The sequence below is a fragment of the Apaloderma vittatum genome, unplaced genomic scaffold (genome assembly GCF_000703405.1).
Source record: "Apaloderma vittatum isolate BGI_N311 unplaced genomic scaffold, ASM70340v1 scaffold1396, whole genome shotgun sequence".
In the NCBI taxonomy this organism is placed as follows: domain Eukaryota; kingdom Metazoa; phylum Chordata; class Aves; order Trogoniformes; family Trogonidae; genus Apaloderma; species Apaloderma vittatum.
The window spans coordinates 44,005-64,285 of record NW_009723183.1 but is presented as its reverse complement, the minus strand read 5'-3'; positions in this window follow the sequence as shown (position 1 = coordinate 64,285).

Genomic DNA, 20,281 nt, shown 5'->3' with positions numbered 1-20,281 from the left:
GAGGGAACATGTGGCCACCCAGGGTGCTGGGTGAGCCCTGCTCTCACAGCAACAGAGAGCAGCCCTGCAGGAGATGTGCCCAGGTTGAGGAGTTCCTCCACTTAGTGATGGAGCTCCAGGAGGAGCTGAGTAGGTTGAAGAGTATTAGGGAGCACGAGAGAGAGATAGGCTATCAGATCCAAATCCTAACTTTCCTGGGGCAGGAAGAAAATTTTGAAAATTTCCAGATGCCTGCATCTTTGCTGATTGGTGACCCTGAGGCTCAGTGCTCAAAGTGCCCTCAGTGAAGGAGACTGTGGCAAGTGTAAGAGCAGTGGGTGCAGCTGACTGCAGGGTGCCCAGATGCTTTACAGGGAGCAATGTCTCTGCTACCACCCAAGACAATCAGTGGGGCATGGGAATTTTCACCTGTGTGATGACATCTACATTCATTCTTAATATCTTGCTGGAAATTCTGCAAAATTAAAAAGACTTAAATAGCTGCTTAAAATCTTTACTTTCTCATGATTCAGCCATCCCCAGACCGTATGCAGACAAGTTGACTGATTTTCTGGGCCTGACATGTCTTAGTGTGTTTCAGCAAGGTAGTATGTGGCTAAGCAGATGCAATTTCTGTACTCGAGGAAGACTTTCAGAAACATAAGCAGCCAAATTGACAATCAAATATAGAATCAAAACTTTTAGATTGCCAACATAAGAGACATAAGAGAAGCATTGGAATTACTTCACAACATATACTGGGAAAATATTAGCCTGAATTTATCCACCTCTTTTCTACTGTAGAGGAAGATATTCTAGAAATTCAAACCCTGCACAGTACCACACAGGTAAATGCCTATTATACATGAAACAGATACACCTACAATGAAGAATTATTATTGAGAAAGTGATTTTTAAAAGGCAAGAGTTAATAATCTAGGAAAGAATTTTAAAAAACACCAACATGAGGTCCTGCTACTCTTGAAGTTATACAATCAGAATTTCAGCAGAGTCAATAGTAGTAAAGATAGTAAAGGTAGCACTACTGACTTTCTCCCGAACTGTGTTCTCAGGTTCTTGTACCCCACAAAGTCCATCTCAGGAAACAGTCCTGTTGTAGATTGAGAGAAGTAGTTCAGGAGCACAGCAAGCTCACTGAGGATCCTCTAATCATCACAGATGTGCTGACAAAAGGCCCTTACCTGAAGTCATCTGAGAATCTGAATTTGTGGGATCTGTCCTGCCTTCAGAGAAATTGCCACTTTGTAAATAAAAATTCATAGCAAAGTGATGTAAGGCACAGAGTGGGAATGAGTTGTCAGAGTGCTACAGATGCATCTCCTTATTGGTCTTCTAAGAGATGAGGTATTTAAGAATAGTCTGGAAATTTTATCTGTTCTGAGGCCATGGTGAATGAATTATGCGTGAAATAAGTAGGACACCCTGCCCTCACAGACATATTCTTTACCAGCTTCAGGTCCAGCAGCATCAGACATGAGTGGTGTCTCTAGAGAGTGGTCTCTGGAATATATCTGTGTAAGTATATTTCATGTTGGCACACATGTCATCAGCCTGCTATTAAGATCTTAGTTCTGGCCAAAATAATCCATACAGGCAGAAGCTGAGCTATGGTACAGCCTGATGAAATGCATTTCATAAGCCGGGGTTACTGCAGGCTCCTACAGCCATTAATCTCTTCCAAATGGGACTCAGTGTAGGCTGACATTTGCAGACAAATAAGATGTGTCTGAAACAGGGTTTGTGATCTAAGGTTTCTTTTCCAGCAATATATAACCTTGAAGTACATTATATTCTTTAATGGTTCTGCAAAGTGTCCTGGCAAGAAAACAGCTGAATGCAGAAGATGTGCATGTTACTGCTCTTGATACAAACTCACATTTGAGTGTAATTTTACAAAGCAATATAGTGCTATGCAAAGATATTCATGCTAGTCCTGAATACATTACCACAAGGTAGCACGATTGAAAAGTATGGCACTCAGACTTGGCTAATTAGTGTTACTCACAGAACAGTTTATTAACTTAGTGAACTATAGACTCATAGAATATTTTCAGTAGGAAGAGACCTTTAAAGGTCATCTAGTCCAGCCCCTCCTGCAGTGAGCAGGGACATCTTCAAATATTTCAAGTTGCTCAGAGCCCTATCCAACTCAATACCGAATGTTTCCAGGGATGGGGTACCTACCACCTCTCTGGGCAACCTCTTCCAGTGTTTCACCAGTCTCATAATAAAAAAATTTCTTCCTTATGCCCAGTCTAAATCTGCTCTCTTTTAGTTTTAAAAATTACTCCTCCTCCTGTTAACAACAGGCCCCGCTAAAAAGATTGTCTCCATCTTTCTTGTAGGTCCCCTTTAAGTATTGAAAGGCTGCAATTAAGTATCCCCAGAGTCTTCAGTAATAAATCTACTCCACCACAACTGCCCAAAATAGCTTGGTAGGTTCTCCTGGTTCTGCTTTGCCTTTTACAGAGTCTCCCAAAGGTTTATATCCTCCAGATGAGTGCAACTTTGTGGATGTAGCAAAACACAAAAAAAGTTCCACTTCAGTAATGGCTACCTCAAATTCAAACTGCATCCTAGAACAAAGATAAATGTTCTGTAAGTTGTCTTTAAGTTTATCCAAGATGCGCGCTTAGAGATGATGAATTCTTTGCAAAGTTTCCAAAGGCTGAACGACACCTGAAACTCTGCAAACTATTGAAAACTGATGCCAAGAATAGTTTTCTGTGACCTTTTATAGACTTGCTGTGTCTGAATCTGCAATTCCAAAGTGTAATCAATTTAAAAGATTACTACCTTTATTAAAAGAAAACTAGCACATTGAGCTGAAGCCTCTTTAGGATACGTTCTCTTGCTAAATTCTGGAGTTTGTTACCCAAAGGTATTGACTGAAGATTTCCTAAGGCCAGTAGGCAAGGAGGGGGCAAGAGGTTGGTAACAGCCAGAACAGCTGACCCAAGCTGAACAAAGAAATATTCATACAATATGACATTACGTTCATCAATAAAATCTCAGAGAAAGGAGGAGAGGGAAGTGGGGAATTTGTCATTATTGCATTTGTCTTCGGAAGGTACCACTTGTCACACCAAGGCCCTATAGCCCAGGAAGTGTCTAGATATCACCTGGCAACAGAAAGTAGACAATAAATCTTTCTATTTTCCTTTTCTTCCACGCATGGCCCTTGCTTTCTCTTTATTAAACTGTGTTTATCGTGACCCACAAGTTTTTTTTTTTTTTCATCTTATTTTCTTCCTTCTTACCATGCTGAGGAAGGGGAACAATAGAGCAGCTGAGTGGGCACCCAGCACCTGGCCAAGGTCAGCTCCCAAAACTGGCTCACCCCTCCACTGCAGGCAGGAGGGCCAGAACACACACACTCATTCATCCCAGACCTATTATAGAATATGGCAGACGCTGTCTCTGCTCCTGCATGGTGAAGGGAGGCAGTGGCTCATGCAGGGCCAGGGGGATGCTACCCCTCTCAGACCCTGGGAACATGACCAGTGGTGACTGTTGGCAGCAGTGTTTAGTGGCCAACAGTCAACTCCCCACACCCTCAGCCATGACATGGGATGATGTGGGTTGGAACCCTGTGGCATGCAGCTGCCCCATTGGGGTCTGGCATAGGCCCCCAGCAGCCCTGTGCAGCAGGATGAGCACCGACAGGAGTTGGAGGTGCTGCAGACTGAGCTGGAGGGCAAGCATCCCTGCTCCCATGAGCTGCAGTCCTGGCCTGAAGGCTCTTCTGGGCAGCAGGGCCATCAGGAAGATTCAGAGCTCTTGCTCCCCTGATGGAAATGGGCTCCAGGCCATGGCAACAGCCAACTGCCAGACTGAGCCTCAGTCTTTCTGGTTGGCGGTACGGGAGCATTAAGAGACTGCGTTGGTCTTTTGCCTCGACGCTGCTGAAACAAAACCACGGAAGGCATCACTGTCATCACAACAGAGAGACTGCTAGACTAAAGGTTTCCTGTTGTACAAACCTGGGCATGAAACAAACTCTGAGAAACTGAATATAAAGTGAATTCTGAGAAACTCAACCTAGCCTCCACATGTGCGCCCAGACCCGCGGTCTGCTTCTCGAGACTCCCGCAGTGACGGTATGGGGCATGTGTACCACCGCTGGTGGGAGGTGGCGTTAAGAAAATCAGCTCTTTGGATATGCAAAAGGATTCTTAGAAGAAACATAAATATGTAATAAGATGACATGATAAAAGTAGAAAAGGAGGTCTACTCATTGCTTGTCCTTTTCATGGGTCTGCCTTTTGCCTCTGCTTCTCCCATCTGGACTCTCCTCTGGCTCAACCGCGGCTCCCCCACCCTCTGGCTCCACAGGTGGATTGAACTGTCGGAATCTCTCAGTTTCCTGGTGGTAATTTCTCCTTTTGCTTTCCTTCCTCTTTTCTCTTTCTCTCTCTCCCCCTTTTCGCACTCGTGCACTGGTTGTCAGACAAATAAAGCTCTTGGGCACTTGACTCCGTTTTGAGCCTTAATTCTGTTGCCGGGTATTCGAGTAAAACCTTCACACCGGTTGCGAATTAACTTGTGACAGGGAGACACACCCCAAAATCCACAGGACTGGGAAGCAGATGAAGTGTCAGTCTGGTTGATGCTCTACTCCGTATGCCAGAGCATGAGAGGGAAGACTTGGTGCTTCCTGGTAGAGTCTGCAGCCATCTGCTGGAGAAGTATACCTGCCTGCAGCATGCCCTGGAAGACCTGGTGAGGCAGCATGGTGACCTTGAGATGGAGAACCACCTCCTGAGACAGAGAAGCTCTCCAGAAGCATGCAGGGAGGGAGAGATATTCCAACAGAAGAAGTTTCAGACGACAATCTAGGAAACCACAACTGGAATGATCTTTGTTACTGTATTTTCGGTCTCCTGTTTCAGAAGATGAAGAGGATCTAGATTTAGGTGCCAGAAGCTAAAAGCACAAATAGACACAGCCTATATGACCCTCAAGAATATCTACATGAATTAATTTCTACTTCAAAGTGATTTTTTTTAGACTTTTAGATTTTTTAGACTAGGGGAACGTCAGGAGGGAAACAGGGACCTCCAATGGAATGGGGCCTCTGGGTACTCTGGAGGGTAATTAGGACCTCAGGACTTAAAAAAATCAGGACACTGATCTATGGTATTTATGACACTGCTTTGTATGCTCTAATGAAATGCGTTGCAGAGGTGGTGCAGTCTGAAGAAGCTGCATCAAAGCATTTAGAGCAATGGGATCCATTAGTCCCACTGGCCTTCTAGAGCATGGGTTTGAAGAAGGTCCATACCTAAAAAATGATAGGTCCCAGTGCTATGTCTGTATAAAAATTAAGGCCAGAGGGAATAGAGTGTTTGACCTTACTAATGGGATATTGCGTGGGAGCTTTAGAGGTTCTTATTGTTTTAACACAGTGGCTACCCTCAGGACAGGCTGAAGGGCTGACCTGCAAATTCAACATCAAGATTTGGGCCCAGGTGTCCATAATGAAGGTTAACTGGCTGCTGGTCGTTCACAACAACTTGTAATCAGGGCTAGAAAATGAAGTAAATATAAACCTCTGATGGGAAACAGAGCTAGGAGGTAGATCTCCATCTGTCAGTGGACACAAGACCACCAGTTCTGTGGCAGCGCTTTTGAAAGAACGGAAGGATGGGCAGAAGGGGTTAACACGAGGGTGCAAGGAGGTACTACTTGGCTCGTGGGGGCCACCTGCCGATGGCCATTCAGAAGCTGTAACAAAACATTGCTCTGCAATTTGTCAGTTTGTTGAGAGGGGCTAAAAGTCCCTTCTCAGCAGCAGCTGCCAGGGATGACACTTCTCTGCTTGGTCAGCAGAGATGCCCCATGCTCTGACTGGGTGAGGGTTCCTCCACATCTAACCTTTGGGTACAGAAGCCATTGGCACGAATGTACTTGAGAAGTGGGGGTCTTGTTAAAAAACTGACAAGCAATCCCCTCCTTGTCTGACAATTTCTGGCCATGTGGGGGATCCCTTACACATTTAAACTGTAAAGACATTTCTCACTGTAAGAATGAGAGAAGCATCCCCATTCTGTTCGGTTTCTTTGTAGATGAGGTTCTCACTCTCTTCCATACCGGGAAAAAATCATTCTGCCATAACAACTCCTCTGCCTTGATGTGTCTGTGAAGGGCAGGATGGCAACTGTTCCTTGCTTAAGGCACAAGCTCATTTCTCCCACTTTTGAGAGCTTCCACTCTGCAGTTAATATTGAGTCCTTAGCTGTAATGTTACTACCTGCCCTGCTCTTTAGAACAGAGGCACAACTTGCTGACCCATGCCAGCTGCCAGTGTGAAAAGACTACGCAGGAGCGTAGGATCTGGCAGCCTTCAACACCTCTCCTGGGTAATAAAGTACATATCACTCGCCCAGGTTAATCTCTTGCTGTCTAATACAAATGTTTTCTACTGGATTAAATACATGCTTATATGCTTGTTTTTTTTTTTCCTTGCATTATGAAATAGTACGGTGGCCTCAAAGCTGCATATATGCAAGACAAAAAGGGAGTGTTTTCATTTTTTATCTTCTTGAACACCAGCATGTCGTTAGTTTTTATATAAACGACAGGAGCAAGTGACTCCATCTTCCCTGCTAATCCTTAACAAATAAGCAACAAAAAAAGCTATTTCCTCTCATCATAACAGTAGTATTGCTTTATTGTAGGATCCACAATGGAGAACTTTAATCTAGATGAGATATGATTGAAAATGGATCTTTTGTTATAAACTGAAAAGTTGAATTTGATATTTAAAAATTGCTATTAGGCCTCCCCTTGTAGATGTGTTAGATACTGACGGTCATCTATTGTACTCTACTGTCCTCCCCTAAGACATCATTATGAAGGTTTTGTTCACTGCAGTTAAGCTCCATTTATACATGTCAAAAAAAAAGTCAACAGTGAAATGTGAATATATGCAACATCTTGGACACGTTCCTGTGTGTCCTACTCTGGGTGATCCTGCTCTGGCAGGTGGGTTGAACCAGATGATCTCTTAAGGTCCCTTCCAATCCCTGACATTCTGTGATTCTGCGTGATTCTGTGAACACCTCTGACACAAGGCTCTCCGCTACTTTTTCTGCGGTGTTTTTCCAGCCTTTCGGCAAGGTTCAACCAAAGCATAGTAGCACCATCTCGTGGGTACTGCAATAATTACAGGAACAAAATTATCAAAGTAAAAAGTGTAGCAGTTGGGCTTCTCAGCTGCAATACTAGCAGGTACTGCCCCACAGAGCTCACCAGGGCAAAACTGCCCGCAGAGTGAGGCTTTGCGAGATGGACTCCTTCACAAAGGATCCAAACTCCAACCCAGCAGTTCACGTTGCCTGTAACAACATTATTGTGAGCTGTAGGATCATAGAATAATAGAATGGCCTAGGCTGGAAGGCACCGTAGAGATCATCCAATCCAACCTCCCTGCCATGGGCAGGGATGCCTCTCAACTAGATCATGATACTCAAGGCTCCATCCAACTTGGCCTTGAACACCTCCAGGGAGGGGGCAGCCACAATATCTCTGGGCAATTTATTCCAAAGTCTTGCCACCCTCGTACTGAAGAATTTCTTCCTAAGGTCCAATCTAAATCTATTCTCCTTCAACTTAAACTCATTTCCCCTTGTCCTATCAGTGGACACTCTTGTAAAAAGTCCTTCCCCAGCTGTCCTGTAGGTTCCCTTCAGGTACTGGAAGGCAGCTATTAGGTCCCCCCGAAGTCTTCTCTTTTCCAGACTGAACAGTCTCAGCTCCTGCAGCCTGTCCTCGTAGCAGGGGTGCTCCAGACCCTGGATCATCCTTGGGGCCCTCCTCTGAACACGCTCCAACAGATCCATCCAGATAGCATAGTCAAGAATGGAAAAGATTCCATGGAGTTAAAAATGTAAAGTAAAAATGCTTTTATGGCAGGGCACATGCACACCAAGTAATATTTTTCTTGTGTTGTTGTTGTTCATCAAATGGTTTTTCTCTTTGCTATTGTATTGCCAGTTGCCTGTATTTCTACTTGAAGGTGGCAGTCAAGCCAAGTGACTGATGGCAAGCCTGAGTTCAAGCTTTGGGCACTTTTTACAAGAACCTGGGAGAAAAAAAAAATGAATTCTTGCAATATTTTAGCACAGGTTTACTGATTACAGCCAGCATCATGGACGGTATAGATACAGCCATGCCCATGTGTCTTTTGTCCGTAATCCATAGTGACCATGATCTGTGGAGTTACAAATGAAAAATACAACACGTGTGTGCCCTTTCCTATGCTGCCTGACCTCAGTTGCCCCAAGGCAGCAGGAGATAGGGAGGATTCTCATTCTGAAGGAGTAACGAGAGGGGTATGAGAGTATCTTGCCTGGGCTACACGTGGGGAAGCCTAGCACAAGGGGCAGGGAGCACATCATACTCTAGTCCTTGCTTCTGTGAGTAAAGGCAAACACAACTAGTGTTTCATCTATGCTGAATCAGGCTTTACCATAGGGCTGCATTTCAAAAGCTTTAAGAAACCTTATTTTCATTCGTAAACCCTCATTGAAAAAGCTGCCTCTCATAGTTTTCTTTTTTAATTTCATTAAAATTAAATGAATTTACTTACAGTTATGATTGTAATGAAGTCATTAATCTTTTTATTCTGTAACAATTAAAAATTCTGTTATTTATTTTAATAATATTTGTATTGCACATTAGGCTAAGAAAAATATTTAAATATAGTTGTAAATTGTCACATATCCTTTACCAAACTCAGCAGGCATCATTGAATTAAATTAATGGCATCACTATAAATACCGTGACAAAGTACCTTCACAGTATTGCATGCGTGCCTGCCCCATATGATCTGTAGCAAGAAAGGGAAGAAACAATTTTGTGAGGTTGCTATATATAACCTGAGAAATATGTATGAAAAAAGTTCTTCTGCAACTTGTCTAAAAAAGATATTATGCTACACTCAGAGCACCCCATAAGAGTAACTCGCACTGCAGGACAAGAGAGAATAAGGCCAGTTATTGTGGCTTTCTGTATTTGTCAATATGACTAGTTTTCTGCTGTTTTCATCGCATTTTACAGCATGTGAGGGAGAAGTTCCATCTCGGTGCACTGAGCTGCTGCTGCCCTCCTGTGGCTGAAGGCTAACTTTAACTGAAGTTGAGACTTGCCAAGAGCATGTGGTTCGTCACAGGAGGTCACCCATGTACAGGTAAATTACGAACTTGAAAAGAATGCGTGAATGAAGCACGAAGCAGAACAAACAACTCATCCACAGCCGCTTCAGGGGATATGCAGAAGATGTCAGGTGCTTACTTGACCGGATGAGCTTTGGGCAGCAATTCTTGGCACGCTCCACTCGAGAGCAGGAAATGGTACTTTGTGGCGTGTGCTGTTCACAGCGTAACAGACTCTTCACCGAGAAATTGCTTATTCAAAGCAAAAAGGCATAGCTCACATTCAGTGAAAGAGATGCTCGTCCGTGCAGGGGAGTGGGATTAGATGCTGCAAGATAAAAGTTGTGCAATGTTCAGAGATCTCCTACCAGCCAGCAGTTGGGTCTGGGGTCTTTTTATAATGAAATACAGTGATGGAGAGAGACGCTGATATATAAATCAGTCTTTCCCAAAGGTGTGGCAATACGGCTCATTTTGAATTGGAGTACACAGCAGAAATTCAAATATATAATTAACCCTACCTTTGATTCCAGATCTTTTGTGCAGATGTTTATTTTGAAATTCCTTCTTGCTTGGTGTTCAAGTCTGAGCTTCACTAGCTTTTAACAGCTGGGGCATTTAGCCTCTTTCCTCTGCGAGTCAACTCTGCACAGAGCTTGGCTGACCTTCCTCAGCAATGAATGTGGACCAGCAGGAGTCTGAACCCCTTGTTTCACTCCCCAAGCCATCCATATTCAGAAACATCCATTTTCAGTGGGGGGACACTCAACAAGACAGGTCTCAGTCTCTGCAAGCTGAGACCCTGCCCTGTCTAGCAACTGTTGGCCGTTCCTTCCCATGAAAGGAACACTGTATTTCACTGTGATGTTAAAAAAAAAAATCATATTTTAAAAAAAGTTACAGGGTAGAAAACATAAATCTTATGAACACAATTAATTTTATTACATTCAAGTAAGTACAATGTCAAAAAGGGGGCAGGAAAATACAGAAAATGTTCCTAATTTTTAAACACGAAACAAGGATCAATGAATCAATGAAATATTTTCAAATGCTCATGGACATACTCTAGCTTTAAATTCCGTCATTCAAAAAATCTGAAAAATCCTCCCAGAAATCTTAATTTTTTCTATTAAAGTCTTCATCTCAAAGAAAAATGTTATAACTGTTGAATAAAACTCTGACTCGTTCTTGTAACAGTAGTCCCATATTCAGGAACTAGGAACAGACATGGAAGACAAACTGGATGTATGTATTAAGCGTCTACTTTTCAAATGCAAATCTAAGGAAATAGTTTTTGCGACAGTTTTCATTTGATAAGCAGATAGCAGCAAGTCTAAGGAGACCCTTGAGCTGGAAACATGGCTGAGAATCTGCAAGGTGTGGATTTCCTCCAGAACAATATCTGCTACTCATCATTACTACTCCCTGTCGCACTAGAGCTCTTGACCACATCATCCTGGAGAAAAAGCCTTTATGAATTTGCAAATGGTACCACAGCTGTTCACCTACACAAATGCAGGGTAGAAATGACTGGTTTAATTGTAGTTCATAAAAAGGTTTTGCTGCACAATGGATCAAAACACAGCTTGACAGTGCCATATTGTTTTAGAAAAAAAGCAACCTATATATCTTGCATATACAAATAGGAGCATGGACTACATGGTACATATGCTTCATCTTTTTGGTCTTCCTAACTCTTATATGATTGGTAATCCATTCAGCTGGATAATACAGTGTAGTTTAATGCAAACCTTTAAAAAATATTAAGGAAAACGCAGAGAATCCAAAGGGAGGCAAAAGGAACAAACAGAAATCAAAAAATTAGAAAAAACTGCTTTAACATCAAACTTGAAATACACGGGATTTACTTAGTCTGGAGAAGAATGGTGGGAACCTATTAATAAGTACAAAGAGATTGCTTCAGTATGGAAAGTAATAAACCTGTCCTTCAAATTGGAAGGCTGGAACTCGATGATCTTCAAGGGTTTGGAGCTAGATGATCTTCATGGTCCTTTCCAACCTGTGATTCACATCCATGGAGACTAGAATGAAAAGAAATTAACATAAATTACATCAAGAACTGCTAAATATTAAGAAGAACTTTCTAATGGTGAAGACACTGGAATACATTGACAAGAAATGTCACTGTGTTTTTAGCACTGATATTCTAAAAGACCTCTTAGATAAACTTCTGTAAGAGATAACATAGAAAGTGGACCTATTCTGGGACAGCAGGATGGATGAGACAGCCTCTGGTGAGGGCAGCTAACCCCATGACACTGCACTTGGATGGCAAAGTTCCCACTGGGGCAGGAACCCTCTCCCATTCAGTTTGGGGCTGCACCTTCCACATACACTGCAATTCATGCCTTCCTAGGCAGCCCACCAGGAACCTCATAATATGCTGAATCTGGAAGCAAAAAAAAGGAAGAGTTCTGTTCAAAATCAGTTCTTCAGATGAAAAATAACTTGTAGGAATTTTCTGTCATCTTTCTCCTAGAAAAGCCAAAGCCAAATTCATGAAATCAGGCTGGAAAGCAGCATCAAAGGCTGTTTGTAACTTTGACAAAACCTGCCAGAGAACACACTTGTGCAACTTCCATACCACATCTATGCCTCTGAAACTGGAAGGAAGAGAATAGGAAATCAGTACTTCCAGACAATAAAAGACCTATATTGGCACACCCTCTTTTAACACTGAAGTGAGACTTGAAACAGAGAATATAATCAGACAGTAGGTTTTTTCTCTTCAGAAAGCTACATACAATGTCTTACATGGTGGTTATCTGCAAAACTCCAGTAAGAGATATTAGTGCTATGATTCAGTGTTTGAATTTTGGGAGGATTTGGCAGGTGTTCAGTCAACCCACAAGTTCCTACTGTGCCGGGAAGACAGCCCATGGCAGTGGTCACACAGTTCTTCTGCCTCCAGCTCCACCATGTCCAGTTCCCAGCTTCAAAGGCATTTATAGCATCTTCATCATCAGAAAACATTCTGTTGGAAGATCTTTCTTCGATAATAAAAGTATCTTAAATAAAATTGACTTCTCCCTAACACTATTCCACTTACCAGACAAGTACTTCCTCTTTTGCTATATGTAACCAGAAAAAAACGACAACTCAATCTTCCTTTTTGTAAGGCTGTACTAATCTAGTCCTGGATTTACTATTATCAAGACAATAATGACAAAAAGTGAAATAAGTGAAAAAACAATGTGGTACTCACATGAATCATTCTGTTATCAATATTCCATCAGGTCATTATGTCCTAGGAACAATTATTCTCTTATTCTCTCATTCGCCAAATCACTTTGGCATGCTAAGAGATTACAAAACAGATCTAATAAGCTAATACAAAGACTAGTTCCATGAAGACTACTTTTTCTGCTCTGCATTTTCCACTTCTCCTTCATCTCTTGAGGTTCCTGAAAAACATTTATGACTTTATTTCCTGGGTGTTCAACTGACACAAGCATGAGAACGATTAATGATTTATTTAATCTTTCTATGCATACACGTGAAAAGCAATTAAAATGGTGCATATTATGCTTAGATTTCTCAGAATGTCAAATGTGCACCACCCTGTCTAGGACGACTTTGCAAACTTAGCTTATTTTGATTGAAATTGGTTAGGGACCACTCACACAATCAGTTCCACTAGCAGGTCTGAGGAGATGACAACATCAGTCCTATGGTTGATAATGAACAATCTGGGGAGTTGGGCTGGTAACTAGTTCCATCAGCTAAATCCGGAAGGAGATACCTTTATACAGCCTAAAGTATTAGAAAAATTAATAAAAGAATTAACACTGTAACATAAATGCTTATTAGATAAAATGCTAATCCAAGAAGATATTAAATGTCTTTGATGGGGGATCAGCATACGTCCTCCTCCATTATGCCTCCGTCTTCATAACATATAAATGGATAGGAAATATTGACATTAAATTTCTTGATACGTTTCTGTAGACTGTGAACTGTAGCTGCCTTTGTTTCTTCTGCATGTACTTTCACTGAACTAAATAACTTGCCGAGGGGTCAGTAAGCTGCCGCTGGTCACATTACTGGCTTACAAAGCTTATTTCTTAAATACACAAATGAATTATTCCATAAAATGTAGTAATAAATCACAATTACTATTCCCTTGAAAGGACAGGAAGAAATTCGGACAAAAATTTTGTCATAGGATCCCTATAATAAAAGTACTTAATATTCTTAAGCGTTACTAAGATGATAAGGTTGATTGCTATCCGGTCACAGTGAACATGCTACCCAAAGAAACACCTGTATGTAAGTTGTTTTCATCCTCATGAAACTATTTTGCAGCAGCTTTTGCTCATGTGTCACCCATAGTAAATGAGCAACAAATGTATTTCTTGAATGGTAATAGCACGTAGTTATGCTATAGACTTTAGCAATAGATCCTTCCAACCGAGTCTGATAATTCTTCATCCTATTTCCTAACTTAGGTCAAAAATATTTCTCAAGGATATAGTCCTACTGTGAACTATTCTTTTAATTCCTGCCTCATTGCATGTCCTGAAATGTGTATCGTACCAGCAAATGTCTACTGTATGGAAACACATCATATACACATAGAGGAAAAATATCTTGTTCATCTTCTTTCTCAGTTGTCTGGTTTTAAGCAATTAAATGAGTTTACATCCAAATAATTTCAAAGCATCAAAAGTACATTCACAGAAGATAGAACAGACAAAGTTAAGATGCTGAATACGAGAGCAGAAACTGTGTAGAGGTTTGGTTTATACACTCAAATATTTCAGTGTTTGAAATGACCTCTGCATTAAGTGTTTGACAAGAGTAGGGGTCAGAAACAAGAGCCAAAATGTGCTTGTTGAATGCCTGTAGAGAAAGGTTTATTGGTAAATTCTGCTCAGCCCAAATGTTTCAAAATCCGCATTGCACTACTAACTTCTACCAGACTCTCCTCTGTGTGGGGACTAATTTGTGATTCCGAAGAACCTTTTTTTGTATTTTCTTCCTTTGCTATCTTTAGTCACTCTATCCACTCAGTTCTGTGTTTATTAAAACAATGAAAGTAAGTGATTCATTTCAGCTTTATTATGCATTTTTTGCTGTTGTGCTTTATTTCAAAACTTGCAGTACCTCATATAGAAGCGAAGCAAGATATCTAGCTAGGTGGCTGAGAGATATTAAACGAATAGTGATCACAATGTGATTGAGAAGGAGAAAGCATTGTTTCTTATGAGGCAGTCATCTCAACATGTGCTTTTTCTAGTATGTTTTTATTTCAGTCACAGTGGGGGATCTGTTCAAAATCCCTTTCTCAAGGGTTTACAACTTGGATTGAAAACTTGACTTTCTCCTCTAAAGTAGGTAAAAAAAAATTCCCAGCATCACAGCAAGCAAATTTAAAAGGAGGATGTTGATAATATGCTTCCAAAAGAAGCGAGCAGGTGAGAATAGTGCAATTTAATCCAAGCAGCTGAGTTAATACAAATTTTCCACATCTTAGTCCTTTTGCTGAAGCCACATTACAGTAAAGCTCTGAGGCATGTGCTTAACTTAAGCATAAGGGCAGTGATTTTTTCCTGGACCCCACTTAAGTACTGCCCAACCTACATTTTATTTCTGAGTGGTGGAAGATGCTTAAAATTTGTACTGATTAGACTGAGCTGTTGTAAAAGTGTGGAGATCCCACAGTGCTGGTCCTGACAGGCCAAGAGAGGCTGGGAGTTATGTGCTGACCCACAGTCTTTTCCACACAGGGGAAAACACTGCTTTTCCCTGGTTATGCTGCTGGGGATTTCACCGCAGGAAGAGCCTGGCAGGCTATGTGTGTATTAGCAAACTTGAGATAGCTTCCCAATTCCCAGGACTGCTCTCACAGCCTGCATGCGTACTGCTGTATGTACTCACATACCCATTGCCTCTCCCAGGAGAGAGCTAAGGCTTATCCCAAGCAGATATCAAGTCTGGACTACGCTGGCTAGAAGACATGGACCTTCTTATTGGGCACCTGAAAAGGCAAATTTACCTGCAGCTAAAAGGATTGCTTCTCCGTTGGCATTTTTTCCTCTATTTTTTTTTCTCAAAAACTCATGACTGTGTACACTTGTGCTGTAGAGATAGCAAACCTACATGAGTTGCATTTAGAAGAAATCTTACTAATCTTACAAACTACATGTCTAATTTCTGTAGTTCCCAAAGGAAAAAGCTGTTCTTGAAGAGAGGCACTTTTGCATCTTTACATCCTTTCTGTGTAAAGGAATGCGCATTCATTAGTGTAAAGGAATAAGAAACAAAAATTAATACAAATTGCAAGAGCGAGCTGGAAAGCGGCCTAGACTGGATCTTCAGGCTTTTCTTAGTTCTCCTGTTGGACATATACATATCTATATACCCAACATATGTGATTTGCCATATGCTGCTACTGATCTTTGTCCCTCCCATCCCTTGGGGCAGCATGTTGGGGGGGCACATCAGCCCATGGTGGCAGGACCCCTGAGCTCACTCCTGAACCCTGGTCTCCCATAGAAGCGCAGGGTCTGCTGCCAGCAGGCTGCAAGGCCAGCTATAGTCAGACTTTTCATTTAAAATTTGGCAACATCTGAAGTCATTCCTGTTACTTCCAAGGACTGTTGCCATTGTATTAAAAAGAGTAAATTTGCTGCCGAGTTACTTACTGCCCAGAAAATCCAGCTGAAACCTGCTACTGCCAAATCTGAGGATTCGATATTGGGCCAGAGACTTTAAATAGCTTCTGCTACTGAGGATTTTCTGCTGTCTATGCTGTCTAGAAAAAAAAAAAAAGAAAAAAAAAAGAAAAAATAGGATAGATAAAGCCTCAGTTTGAGGGATTGGACATGGACTGTTAGAAACTGAAAATTGCCACTTCTGGTGTGGTTATTACCTATCCAGGTTTTTTTTTTATTGAATCATCTGGTTTTTTAAGCCTAGGTTTTGTTGTCCAGGGTCCAGGATAAAAAGCACAAAACCAAACAAAACTCCTAATGCTGATCTTTTAAATGAAGCAGAGGAAAGCGCTATTTATAATAGATTGGCTGCCTTTCGTACATGCAACACCTTAGTGAGGGTGCTCATCATCACTGCCAGCAGTCCTTCCCCAATTCTACTCACCAGTATATTTTGCACTTTTACAGGGATGTAGTTACACTTATGCCTCTTCCTGCATTTAAGTACCAGCTTTAACTTCAGTTTCAAGTCTTCTAAAACACGGGATCCAATTCTTGCATGCTTCCTAGAGGACATCTGAATACACACCTACCCATCTAAAGGAGAACCTGTCACTCTCCCTCTGCCTCATATCTTTCTTCTGTGTCTATCTCACACACCTATGTCAAAAGAAAGCGCAGGAAGTCCCCATGGCAAAAGGCAGCTTTTTTTTTTTTTTCCCAGCAGCATGGTGGGGTTTTTTCAACCTCACCTGCTGTGTCGATAGGCGCATTGACCGCAACAGTGCATTGGAATCTGTGAGCCAGCCAGGAAACTGCTCGCTGCGACCACGCTCTAACGCTGCAGATGCACTGGCAGACACTCAATGTGAATGCTTCTGCACGCTACAGTCTGTGAATTTGTCATGCACTCTGCTGTGCAAATATAACCTTAGCAACAGCGACCACAGTACAATGAGCACGAGCTGGATTGCTGCTGACTGTTTAAAGAAGCCCTCCCTTATGGGTAATTTGTGTAGAAAATTATGAGAATTGCAGTGATTCTACCTCAAACCATAGCAGAGGCTGCAATATTTTCGTGTCAAACTCAGAGCTCCTAGTGATCCAGCGAACTGGCAACACAAGTGCTACCTAGCTTTATGATCAAAGGCTGCTTGGAAACTCTTTTTTTCCTTTTTCTCTTTCTCCCAAGAGAACTTTCTTTTATTGGATCTTTCTGGATCTGTGTAATCTCTTTCACATGCCACTTTATTTCTTCAGGGATAAACTGAGAGTCTATTTCTAACCCATAGGACTGAGCATCTGGAAGCTGTGGTTTCCCAGGAATGCACTAGAGAAGGAAGGGGAGCTGGAAACTCTTACTGCATCCCCTGGGTGCATTAGACCTCTTTCCCCTCACAGCCCCTGAGAAGATGTCATCTTGAGGAAGTGCTTATGAACTTTTATATGTTGGAGGCTGTTTCTGGAAAGAAGGAAATTAATGAACAGATTGGAACAGGTTTTGTGAGCTGCTACCAGAATGAAAGCTCTCTTCCTTCACAATATTGAACACCTTTTTTATTAACTCAATGCTAACATCTCTGTTAGAAAACATTTGGTTGGCAAAGACATTCAGGGCAAGTGTTGTGCATATTCATGCAAATGCCTAATTGCATAAGTAGTCATGCTGGGAATTTCTTTGAAGACTCACTGAAAGCTCCTTGCAGCAGTTTACCATCGCTGTTGTAGTATTTGCAATTCAGAAAATATTCAGTCTGGAAATGGCTCAGTAGATTTTTGTTTTAAATATTAAGCCTGCTGGAACAGTAAAATTTAAAATAGTAGAAACTAAAAGCATTGTTTATATATTTGATGAGGAGGTTAACAAATGATAAGTGATTGAAATAAGTAAAGGAAGACAACTAGTCTTTATGGTATTCTATGTTAGAAAGATATGGCTGTCACTGTAGGTTATCATGGCCCCACTGACTTTGACAAGAAGATAAATTATATCACACAAATTGACGTTCACAGAAAAAGAAATGCACATATGCATAGTAACAATCTTTATAATAATTTATTTTGGTTTTGATCAGCTCTTGATCTGATCGATTCTACTTTAATAAAAAGCTGCCATAAAAAGAAATAACAATGTTAAATCCAAAAAATATGCATCTCTTTTTTTCCATGAGATTTTTCTCACTATCTGTAATGGCCAAAAAATCCTTTTATCTACTGTTTATAGATGTTATTGAGTTGTTTCTTAAACCGTATTCACCACCAGCATCCTGTGTCCCAATGGCATTACTTAAAAACAATGCAAACTTTGCATTTTAATTACTATGTGTATCCTATTGACCTTCTATCTACTTTATGCCAGCTTCATTAATAACTCATGCCCAAGTTGCTCATCAAATTCAGCAACGAGCTGTTTTAGAGTTTTTGAAATGGAATTAGGGTTTTTTTTCTATTTTTTTTTGGTGCACAAGATACGATGCCTCCCTAATTTCAAAGGCATAAGAGAAAGCAAATGTGGAGAAATGTACCTTCACAAAGGAGAAATCTGTTTATCAGTGAGTAACTATGTGTAAATCGGGCCACTCTAGTCTACATTTGCCATACAGACTTTGACTGTTCTACCCATATTGGCTTTTACATTTTGTACGGTGTGTCAGTGGAGGTGAAACTTTATACTAGAGTCTAAGCCTTATGGTTGGCTAGTGCCAGAGCTCAGAATAAAGAACTGCTGTGTACCTGTCAGACTGATCTCTCTTTCTCCTATACAAAACTGTTATTAATTTTAAGGCCTTCTTTTAAGATTCCATCTGCAGGGTTTCGGATGTGTATCTCACAGGTTGTTCCTGGAGTCACCTGAACCCAGGGCTACTCAAGAGGCTGATCACACTTTGTAGCCTTCCCACTCTCAATCTCATCCCAGGCTGCTGACACAGCTCACTTGTGCTCCTTGGCACAAATTGCAAGTGCTCCAGGGAGGTCGCTCCCTTTGCTTTGTCTGTCTGATGTCACCTTTGAAAGGGATCATTGGATACTCAAAGGCTGTGCAGACAGCCAAAATAATCCCGAGGTCAAAGGAAAAGTCTTGAGCCATGAAGATTTATCTTTGGTGGACAGGGATCAGGTCAGGGAACACTGAAACAAACTGTACATCTGTAAGTCCATGGAACCTAATGGGATGTGCCTGTGGCTGCTGAGGTTGCTGGCTGGGGTCATTGTGAGTCCACTCTTGATTATCTGTGGAAGGCCATGGCAGCTGGGGAAGGTTTCTGAAGACCAAGAGAAAGCAAATGCCACTCTTATCTTCAGAAAGAGCAAGAGAGGGATTCAGCAAACTATAGGCTGGTCAACTTCACCTTGATTATTAACAGTATTAAGAAGGTAGAAGAAAACTTTATGAGCTGATAGGTATCTGGAATTAAGAAAATATCCCCCAGCCAGGTAATCAGTTCATTTTTGGCAACAAGCTGGAAACCATTTGTATCAAGTTGTTAGAGGACACAAAAGCATTTATTGCAACAGACTGGGGAGGTGTGCCATTACAGACCTAATTCATAAAGGACATCATCATTAAATACGCAGCCACCTAGAGATATTACCATACATGACCAGACAGAACTGAAGAAATAAAAGTCTCCTCCTTTTGACAAATCTTTCACAGGCTTACATATCAGGCTGTCACAATCAGGCGTAGCTACTTTATTTGTCTGCAACTTAAGAAAGATTAGTGTGCTGTCAACACATAAGGATTTGAATATTAAATTCTGGGTGTCTTATATTTTTTTCTGATGTAGAGAAGCTCTCAAAACAAACATGCAACTCTTCCTCACCATCCTCTTGCAACACAAAATATTGAGGTTTTAGATCTATGTCTCAGAAGAATTCTGTAAACATTTTTATTCAGATTTCTAGTCTTTTTATTTTAGGATCCACTAGGGTGCTCAGTAAATATCATCAAGATCAAATTAGGCTCGAGTTTGACCATGAGAAAATTCGTTAACATGGGCTAAAATTCCCAGGAAATTGTCACACTGGTAGTTGAACAGAATGGGTAGTCACGTGACACAGCTTAACCTTAAATAGGTTCTGCTTAGTTTAGAAGTAAAGCTGTGGCTGTGGGGTACTTTTTGCATATGTTTCAAAATTATTGATACTTGATGTGGCATTTATATTTACTGTATAAATTATTTTTATAATACAGTATATAGACACTTATTTACAAGATTCTACACTACAGAAAAGAAACATACAGAATTTGACATTATTAAATACATATGCATAAAAAAATAACAAATAAATAGTTCTTCACCATTTTTAATGACAGTCATTAATGATAAATAAAGTAAAAATGCATCTGGAACAATTGTAAGTATCAATAGTTTACGGTAAGTTTTTCTCTAGAGATTTAAAAAGCATTTAATCTTCTCAGTCTGTAACCTCAACTATCAGAGT